The following is an 11,537-nucleotide window of genomic DNA, read 5'->3' as shown; positions in this document are numbered from 1 at the left end:
CTCGAACCATAGTGCAACGAATAGTGATGTTATTGCCTCAGATGATCGATCTTCTTTTTACCCTTCAAGACTTCAGCATGTCCCCGGACCGAAATTTGACCATCGTTTGAACCTTATTGACCGAGGTGGTCTTCGCCTGGCCACCTTGAACGTTTTGACTCCTAACTTCCCTGGTGCAAAGTCAATGCTTGTGCTAGAACTCAAGTATTTTGGTGTGGCTTTAGCAGGCGTAACTGAAGCTCGCCTTATAGGAGACGAATCTGAAGACATCGGTGAAGGCTATCATCTAATTTGGTCGGGTGATCAGAGAACCAAAACTAATGGAGTCGCACTTGTGTTAGACTCTCGGATAAGGAGGTGCCTCCTTTCTTACGAGAAAATATCAAACAGCTTACGAACAGTGCAAATCCAGCATAAACATGGAAAATGGACCATCATTGTCTGCTACGCCCCAACAAACTAAGCCTCAGATGAGAAGAAAGATTGTTTTTGCGCCCAGCTGTCTAGCATTATAGCAAAAGTGTTCCCTCATGATGTTTTAACCCTTCTTGGGGACTTCAACAGCAGTCTCAGAGATACAGATGGCTTTTGGAACAATGTTCACGGACCTGTAACATCCGACTGCTTGAACGACAATTGGCTAAGGCTCCTTCAGCTATGCAACATGCACGATCTCGTGATCATCGACACCTTTTTCAAAGGAAAGAAGTTCACAAATACACCTGGTATAGCAACGACGGACGAACAAGAAAGATGTTAGACTATATAATCGTGTCCTGACGCTGGCGTTCCCCTATAACTAATTGCCAAACTTACACAAGTGCATAATTGAGAAACACCGACCACAGGCTTGTCGTCTCTAACCTTAGACCACGCCTGAAAGCCCAGAAAAGGGACCAATGTTCTCCCAAATTAGACCTGAACAATATCCCAAACTCCAACACGCCTCAGGTCTATGCTGTCTCCATCTCAAACCGTTTTGACTGTCTTGGTCAAATTCCAGAATCTTAAGAAGCATGGCAACTATTCAAGGACGGCGTATTGCTTTCGGCCAAAAGTACCATTGGTCATCTGAAGCCCAGAAAAAAGTCCTGGATATCGCAGGAAATTCTAGATATTATTGAACAGCGTCATAAAGCAAGCCTAGTAAAGGAGATACAGACGTCTAAACGGCATAAGAAATGAATTCTGTCACGGAGACAGTTCACCGAGAAAAAGGCCACTGATCTCGAAGAGGCCACCAGAAAGAGTGACACAAGTGCTCTATACAAACACCTTCGGGATCTTACAGATGGAAAGCCATCTTGTCTGGGCCCTATCATATCTAATGATTGAAATATTCTCACTAACGAGAGTGCTCAACTGTCCGCCTGGAAGAATCACTTCTCTTCACCTCTAACCCTGGAATATGTTAGCCAGCCCGACCCTGACCTTCTTCAAGTTGCATCCAACACCCTTGAGGTCCCGTGTGAAAGTTTGTACCACCCTTTCACCTCTACAGAAATCTTGAAATCTCTGATACGGATAAAACAACCGAGCCCCAAGAGTCTGTGGTATCCCTACAGAACTGCTGAAATATGGCGGGGCAGCGACCCTTCTCTGGCTCCAAGTACTGTTTTCCATAGTATTTTGTACAGAATGGATTCCAAAAGACTGGCAAACGGGCATCATTCTGCCTCTCTGGAAACGGAAAGGCAGTCGCAGAATCACAGACACGACAGGTACATTCTTAGTCATGGCGAATATTCAGGAGGATGTCCACATCCTTGCAAGAGACCGGTCCAAATGGAGGTACCATGTAGCATCACTCTCGACGACGGAAGCACTTACGCAGGAGCATTAAGTCAAGTAAGTCAAGATGTCTACGATTGAAAAGGATAAAGCTCAACCGGCTGCAAAGTCAATTTAGTCCCTTCTTTCGATATTATTTTGTAGTTGTTGTTTTTTCAACGCTGAGGAATAGCGTTTGGTTATGTGATAACTGATTGCATTCTTGTTTGAACATACCGTTTTAAAAAGTTTGATAGGCTGACAACTTCATTATTTAACCAATAGTGAAGAAACAAGCACAAACGGGAATGTAAAACAATGAGATAGTTTCGTAATAATTAATAGAATGTCATCTATGATATTTTGATCCTGAAAAGGTAGGGATAGCTTTATAATACCAACTAGATTATATAAGATATTGTTCCGAGTTTTCATCCGTCACGATGTCTACGATTGAAAAGGATAAAGTTCAAGTGGCTGCAAAGTCAATTTAGTCCCTTCTTTCGATATTATTTTGTCGTTGTTTTTTTAACGCTGAGGAGTAGCCTTTGATCATGTGATTACTGACTGATAGTGAAAAAACAAAACCAAAGTGTTGCTCTCGCAAAGCCGGACAAAGGTTGGTGAAGCCGGACAAAGGTTGCCGCGTCACTTCCTGTTGCCCAGGCAACGTAGTTCTAGATTTTTTTTTTTTCAAGAACGTCCGATCAAAACTATGGGAAAGCAATTTAGCCAAAAAAAATTAATATACAAATTTTGTTTTAATTATTCATATGCAGTGAGCCAAAATCTAAAAATGTATTAATTCAAGAACGTTCAGAACTTAAACGAAAAAACAAGTTTTATTAATATCAACTTTAGAGCTGCATTAAAGCTTAAAACGAACAGAAATTATTCCATATATGAAAGAGGTTTTCCCCTCCACAATGCCTCGCTCTTTGTGCTAAAGTTTTTTTTATTGTTTTGAAAAGTTGAGTTATGACAGATTCAAACTTTAGAGTAAAGAGCGGGGTGTTGAGGAGGGGACAACCCCTTTCATATACAAAATAATTTCTGTTCGTTTTAAGTTTTAATGTCGCTCCTTACTTGCAGTTAAAAAAGTTTTTTTTATTTAATGTAAATAAAAAGACGGCTTACTTTTAAAAATTTTCAAGATAGACACTAATCAACGTTGATCTTTAATTGTGCCAATTTTCTACTAATTAATATTGACCTTGTTTTGTTTTGAATTTATCTCGTCTGCTTATTTTTCTAGTGCATCTCCATTAGTACGATAACCAGCAAAGAAAAAATTACTGAAAGTGCTTTCTTTGTCAACACAATATTCGATAGTTTATAACTTAGGGATCTGAAAATCTGTTCCTAAGGGTTTAATACCAAGTTTGTTTGTTTTTTTACGGTTTTGCCCTTACTCAGTTTTTCTAATGTTTTTTCTAATGTTGTATATTCCAAAGGGAAAGTAATCAACTGGTGGAATTCAACGCTTTAGCCTAACATGTAGAGCAGAAACAACTTTCTGTCGTGATATATATATATCAATTTTCACAAGACTCATCGTTTGACAGTTGTCTAAAATTGCGCAACATCGTGAGGTTTGAGAAATGTTTGACCAGGGCATAATAAATGGTAAAACTCGTTTTTAACTAAGCAATCTGATGAGAAAACGTACCGGAAATACTGCTCAAAACATATTAAATATTTTTTGTGTTTAGCTTAGAATTGATTTAGTTGATAATTGCTTTCCAGGCTCCATTCAACATTCCGAATCCACTTTAGTTGGAATCAAATATCAGGCTTGAGGCTAAATATCACTGAACTAAACATTAGTTTTTTTTAAATTGCTCGTCTGAATTCAGTGCACATACCACCATATACGTACCAATGTGAGCATGCCCTTTTTATTGTCAAAACATAAGTAAATAAAATATGTCAAATTTAAATGACATGGCCTACTACAATTAAAAAAAAACTACAAATATTTTAGTGTATTCTTATTCCTCACCCAAAAATGCTTATCAATGATCAAAATAAAGACCGGATTGACAAACGAATCCCCAAAGCTCTTAAAGTAGAAAAAAACTTCAAAAAAATGAAGTTATTCTATTTTGACTAGCTTTGACGTCAAACTTTCTTTTGTCAAAGCCTAGATATATATTTCAGTGTCCGAAGGACCCTTAGAAATTAGAGTGTATTAGAGACTTAATGACGTCAAATAGTGTAAAGTTATTATTACCATCTGCTGGCAATAGAAGATTAAAAGCAATGAAGAAAAAGATTAATGAGATTCATTGCTCGGTCGGTTCAGGTGAAGAAACATGATCTAAGGAGCTGAAAAGTATAGATAACAGATGTGGATCTGTGTCGCAGATCCTGTCTCGTTTTAGCTTTTGTAATTAAAAAATACCACGGTTCTAAAACTGAGTTTCATAAACTTTTCACATATTGTTGCCTCCTTTTCTACCTCTAGCCCCTCTTCTAAGCCAACATAAATTTATCTTTCCTTACCTGTTCTGAAGATATCTTAAAGTTTGTGTTTTGTTCCAAAGAGCCTTATCTTAACTTTTTTGACTAGAAAATACATCGAAAACCGATTTTTGTACTAATTTCACCATATTTTGTTAGTTTTTTCTAAAAAACTGCTTATATGAGCAGCTGAACGAATTGAAACTTATGTTCATCTGTATTTCCGATGTCTTTAAAATTGACGATTGTATCACCAGAAATTATATCTGAAGATCACCTCGCAATAAATGGAAAAGTCTGCTTTGTGGGCTTTTGAAATCAAGAGCATAGTCCAATAAAATTAGCGGTATTTGTTTTTCAACTAGGCTAGTCATTTTAAAATAAAATAATGTTTTGCTTTTTATATGCCTAATGCACATAAGATTTTTTAGTGGAACTTATGATATCAATAGGTATATCAAAACAATTGTCTATTATGCTGATTACAAACGTATAAGATTTATCAAGTTTAGTTTTCCCCATCAAAGGCTATGAGCCTGAGAAAATTTGCCTGATTTCAAAGAAAAGAGGGAGACACCCCGTAAAAGTAATCGAATCTTAATGAAAATATGACAAAAATATCACACCATTAGATTTAGCGTGTCAGAAAATCCTACTGAAGAGGTTTCAAGCTCCAATTTTCCAAAAAATAGAATTTTACTTTTTTTTGCCAAAAAGAAAGATCCCGGATGCGCATTATATATATTTTTTTAACAGGAGGATCGTAGCAAACCAGTAGTCCTAGAGCATCAGGAGAGGGTTCAATAAAACGGAAACTAAAAGCTCTAGTACCCTTTTCAAGCACCGAAAGAGATTGGAGGGTAGCTAGCCCCATCTCACGCCCTATTGTCTGCCAAAGTCGTTCAATCAAAAGTTTTGGACTCCGATATTGTTCAGCATAGTTGAAAGGTCCCATAACTGTACCTTTAGAGATTATATTACCTCTACAGGCAATGGGAAAATTTCATTAACTTGTAAAATTTACCCATTGTTTCCGTATAACATTTGTTATTTGGAAGTATGCATACATTTTTCTGGGAGGATGGGGGGGGATTTTCTGCTGGGAGATTTTCCGTGGGTAAAGTTTCACATGGGGAGAAAAGCCTCTGGGGGTGAACTTTTCATGGGTAATTTTACGCTGGGGTGTTTATCAGAGTTTCTATATGAAATTCTTTCTATTTATCTTGATTCCCTTTAGTCGGCTCCATATTACACGTTGAGATAATAATGTTATTTATTGTAATGTTATTGGAGTAAATTTTCACCGAGATTGCATTGTATAGAAGATTTCCGTGGATGGGGACTAGATTTCTAGGCATTTTTTAAAAAACGATCAGTAGTTAAATAAAAATATCTACTGAAAGTAAGGGGTGACATTAAAACTTAAAACAAGCACAAATTATTATGCATATGAGGAGAGTTGCCACCTCCTCAATACTTTGGTTCTTACAGTAAAGTTTAACTTTTCGCCCTTGGTCTAAATTAAATTTTCGTCCTTCGTTAAACCGTGAAAAGTTTAACGTTTCACGAGATCTTTAAGAGCGACTCGTGAAAAACAAGGGTCGGTTAACTATAACAACAAGAAGCTTTTTTGAAAGTACAAAAACTTTAGCGTGAAAAGTGGGGTATTGAGGAAGAGGCAATTCCCTCATATACGTAATAGGGTGACGGGGTCTTTTGGAAATGTACTGTAGCAAGGGAGTTACCCCTGTGTTTCGGTATTTTACTCGAGATCACTGTAATCATATTCTTCTTCGCAGCAATATATTATATTTAGAAGAAAACAACAAACAGCCAGGAATGATATTATCGTAAAAAATCGCAATACATTAAAAAGAAAAAGAATTTTACTAAGTAATTCAATAAGTGTACTAAAGAAAAGTGAGTACTTCCCACGATCGGGATGACAATTGGGACAACTGATTTTTAATGGGCTTGATTTAATTTTGATTTTTAGAATATAATTCAAGTTCCCGAATTCAAACTTTTATTGAATTTCTAGTTTTGACAAAAGATCATATCTTGATTTTAAGATCTTACTGATCTCTTTGGCTTTGATTTAGCACAGGACCCATTTCATGTTACTATAAGTATTAAATGTGAATAATCTTTTTCAAATTTTCATACCTATTTCAACCAAGCTACAACTGTGTTTTTCAAGCTTTTCAGCTTAGTGCGGGGCAGGGGTGATTCTTTCTTGTGCTTACTAGCTTGGACTTGCTTAAAGGCATGATCTCACTATTTGCCATCACAAGAAAAAAAAACTTGTTTTGTGTGGCAACATCAAATTTAAGAAGTTCACCTTTGGAATCAGATCATAGCAGACCCTTAGCAATTGTGACTATGGTTAGCAGACCTTTAGCGAATCTGATTTAAGGACAGAAAGCTCAAGAAAAGATAAACAAAAATATTCTTCAGATTATTTTGCCGGCAGGTTTGTAATAGTTAGGTTTAAAATCAAAGGTCCGCACAGGTTAAGCCCTTCGAAGTAGGGTGGAGAAAACCAGTTTAAACGTCTTTTTAGACACTTATTATTCAATTCAACGGGGAAGGGAGAATAAAACTAACCTTCTCCGTCTGCACAGTTTTGATCACGATAGCAATAAGCTGCACTGCTACAAGGCCAAAATAAAGCCATCTTGATACCCTACAATGACTATAAAACGTCATTATAGCCTACATGAACGAAACAGTTGAATATTTAGGATGAAAAATTGAATATTTTGGGATTTGATAGCAATCCACAATTGTCAGCAATCCTTCCCCTCATATTTATTTTCTTTCATTTTGCTTTCCCACTCTTTCGCTTTCTTTCCCTCCTACGGTTTCCTTTAATAGTCATTTTGAATTTTATGCTCTACATTAAAGATGTGCTTCCTTAGCCTTTTTTAGCCTTTTTTAGCCTTTAAATGGCCCAAAAGAGCTTTTTTCAGCATAATTCTTTCCATTTTCAGAAAAGAAATACCCAGATACAATTTCGTATACAACAGGAGCAAGACGCTGCGTCTGCTGGAACTGTGCAGTGGCTAGCACAAAATGTAACTTTGCGGGTGTAAAGACAAATTGAGTTGAAAAAAGTGGCACTCCAAAACGTAAGCCCATATGGAAAAGTGCGAGCAACTCCTCAGGAGAGGGTAAAGTCCCAAGACACAAACTTAACCCCCACCCTTAGTACAGCCTTAATGATGCATATTGATTTTTGAATTGTCACTGCAAATTAAACATCTAAGGGGCGGGGTCTAGGTACTAATTGGCCAATGCTGTAAAACATAGGTTATATGGGCTTTTTTGTGAATCCAAAAGACCTTCGAAAAATATACGTTGTGCATTTTTCTCCAATTATTCACAATAATGTTTTTCTCTTGCCGAGATTTAAGTAACGCAAATCTAAGTCAATTATAATCTTTCATGGAATATTTTCAGCCAATCAGAAAAACATATAATAAGTTAAAAATATCGGTAATAGTAAGATCATAATGGGATTAGGTCTTAAAGATATTGTACTGACGAACCGTAGAGAATTGTTGTAAATTTTGTACTTTTGTAAAAAAAAATTTGTCTCTGGATGATGCTTGTATTTGTCTCTGGACCTGGACGATGGGCTTGGTCGTGATTAATAATTACAAATACCGAAAAACATCCAACAGAAAAGAAAAGTCTATTTAATAAAAAAAAGTTCCTAATTATCAGTGGGCAAAAAAACTAAAAAAGGTCGGACGACCACATAATATCAATCAGGGTTCATCTGGGAAATGTCCCAGACAAATGTTGGCGCTGCAGCAAAATTTGGTGTTAACTTAGTTTCGACAAATTTTATCAAAACTAAGATAAACCTGCATAATTCAAGCAGAATCAATTTTATTAGCACATAAGTACCATTATAGTACTATTAAATAATAAAAAACAAGATTTTTAACTGAAAGTAAGGAGCAACATTAAAACTTAAAGCGAACAGAAATTACTTCATACATGATAGGGGCTGCTCCCTCCTCAACGCCCCGCTCTTTAAGCTAAAGTTTTACTCTTTCTCTCAACTCTACTTTTTAAAACAGTAAAAAATTCTAGCGTAAAGAGCGGGGCGTTGAGGAGGGAGCAGCCCCTTTCATGTACCAAGTAATTTCTGTTTGTTTTAGGTTTTAATGTCGCTCATTACTTTCAGTTAAAAAACTTTGTTTCTTTAATTTAATTTCTGAACGTTTTTGAATTAATGCATGTTTTGATTTTGGCTCTCCACAGATGAAAAATTAGAAAAGAATTTTCATATTGTTTTTTTTTTTTTTTTTTTTTTGGCTAAATGGCCTTCTCATAGTTTTGATCGAATGATTTAGAGAAAAAAGGAGGAGGGGAGGAGGCCTAGTTGCCCTCCAAATTTTGATTACTTAAAAACAGAGGCGCCATTTGGACCAAATCTTGGGGTGGGCGTAAACTCCATCTTGCCCCCCCCCTGACTCACTTCGTGTCGCGTAATCATCTAGGAAATGGACATTTGACAGAACTCGAGAATTTTATTATGTATATTACCTACTTTCAAAGTTTACAATACTTAATAGCAAATAGCGTAATTACCCCAAGGGTCGTCAAGTAATTACGCTCTTTGGTTAATAGGCGTGCAGTAATTTCAAATCAATTGGACAGAATGGATTATGTTGGACATAATGGATTATTATGGCCGGCAAAGGGACCTTTGTGGTGGAGGCTTGGGCCCCCTGGAAAATCTGGGGTGGTCATTTGCCCACCCCTAACCCCCCCCCCCCAAATGGCGCCTCTGCTTAAAAAGGCAAAAAAATTTTTAATTTTTACGAACTTTTTTATTAGTAAAAGATATGCGGAACTTGCGAGTTAGCTTACGTATCAAACTTCTAAATTCATATGATTTAATACGTAACTGAGGGGGTTCACCCCCTCTTCATAACCTCGCTCTTTACGCTATGGCTTACATTTTGTTAAAAGAATGACCCCTGAATCACAAAGCTCGTAGAGTAAATATTTGAAATTACTACAAATACTTTAGCGTAAAGAGCGAGGTATTAGGAGGAGATAAAACCCTCATATGCGTATTAATTTCTGTTTGTTTTGAGTTTTAATGCTGCTTTTTACTTTCAGTTGAAAAAACTTTTTCATATTTATTTTTCTTTTTTTTTTAAATAATGCTAGAAAATCCTGCGTTCCGTACATGGAAATGTTCTTCCCTTATGACAAATTCTTCCATGGAAAGTTCCCCGAACATATCCTTCTCTTTTCAACCCCTCCCTCCCAACCAAAAAATCCCTCTTAAAACTTCAGTACACTTCCCAATCACCCTTACTATATGTAAGCACTGGTCAAAGTTTGTAACTAGTAGCCCCTCCCACGGGGACTGGGGGGGGGGGGGAGTTAGTCGTCACCACTGACATAGTTAAAAGGTTTTTCGACAATGTTGAATAAAATGGCTATCTCATAATTTTGATCTGGTGAAATTTGGGAAAATAATTAGCGTGAGAGGGGGTCGAGGTGCCCTCCAATTTATTCAGTCACTTAGAAATGGCACAAGAACTTTTCATTTCCGTTATAATAAGCCCTCTTGGAATATTCTAGGACCACTGGTTCGATACGATCACCCCCGGGGGAAAAGAAAAAACAAAACAGCAAATAAACACGCATCCGTGATCTGTCTTCTGGCAAAAAAAACAAAATCCACATTTTTGTAGACAGGAGCTTGAAACTTGTGCAGTAGGGTTCTCTGATACGATGAATCTGAAGATGTGATTCTATGACTTTTGTTAAGATTCTATGACTTTAAGGGGGTGTTTTCCCCTATTTTTAAAATAAGACAAATTTTCTCAGACTCGTAACCTATATATTTGAAATCAGCAATAAAATGCGGATCTTTTAGTTAATTAAAGAGTTAAAAAGAGAAAAAAACAGTCAAACGAAACTTGAACAAATACAAGTCAGAAAAAAAAGGAAGGGGACAAAAAAAGCAGATAATACAGAAGAGAAGAATAAATAATTTATGTCTACAAATTAAAAGGGACACTAAAAAAGTCCTTAACTCACAAAAAAAAAAAAGAGCGAAACATAAAGCACATGAAAAACACATAAGAATCAAAAGGGAAGCGAAACCAAAAACAAGGGGGGGGGGAGGGCAAGCAAATAAGTACAACGATCTGGGCAGCTCCTCGCCAAAAAAAAGGAGAAACTAGTTAGATATCTTATTAAATTTTTCTGTGATGAAGGGGACAAAGGTTTTTTCATATCTGGAAGTAACGCAGAGAATGGGGGACAAAACTGGGATGGGCTCAGAAACAGCTCGAGGCTGTCGTAATCTGGATGGGGAGTGACATTAGGGGCAAATACTTGCCGTCTGAGGGTTCGTTATTGCATTTTTTGAAAAACAGAGGCACAACGACAACCTCATTCGCTCAAGGGTTTCCAAACTAGTTTTTTTTAAGGAGCAGAGAGTAAGGCACCTTGCCTTCTTTAAAAATTATTCACAAGGCTCTTTTTTGGATTGACTCAATTTTTTCTGATTCTTCACGAGAGATGCCAGGATGCCAAACTGGACAAGCTTATTCAAGATGTGGGCGGACAAAAGACGTGTACAACCTTAAGGAGTGAGAAGGGGGGACGCTATATTTATTTAGGAGCTTAAGGAGGGCGATAAACGCATTAGCCTTATGGATGATGTCGTTAACGTGGATATCCCACTTTAAATTTGAAGAAATTGTGACTCCAAGTAATTTAACCGAGGACACATAAATTTTAGGAGGGATAGGATTAAGAAAACAGGGTGAGGATTTGAGGAGACAAATCGGCATTATCATGGACTTAGAGGGGTTTACTGTCATTAAGTCCAAAGCCTCACTTCCAATTTCATAGAGGATACTCATAGGGTCGCTTATTAAATTTCTGAAGCAACTTTCAACAATCGTTAGGTCAACGACAAATTTCTAACGGTCAGGAACTTCCTTCGCGAGGCTGTTCATCATGACTGAAAAAAGGAGGGGGCCTAGGAGAGTTCCTTGGGGTATGCCATTGTAGATAGAGAGAGGATTTTAGTAATGATTCGGGTATTTAACTACCTGTAATCTATTTTTTAAAAAGGAGGCAACCAATTTTACCAGTTAGGGATCAATATTGAACTCGCTTACTAGTTTTTCAATTAAAATGTTGTGGTTAACAAGGTCAAAGGCTTTCTGAAGGTCAATGGAAATTAAGTTTAGCCAGGAATTGGGCTTTCCGAGGATTTTCCCGATGTGGCCAATAAGAGAAACGAGGTAGTGGGA

Source organism: Artemia franciscana, chromosome 9 (assembly GCF_032884065.1).
Source record: "Artemia franciscana chromosome 9, ASM3288406v1, whole genome shotgun sequence".
Lineage (NCBI taxonomy): Eukaryota > Metazoa > Arthropoda > Branchiopoda > Anostraca > Artemiidae > Artemia > Artemia franciscana.
This window is presented reverse-complemented; position numbering follows the sequence as displayed.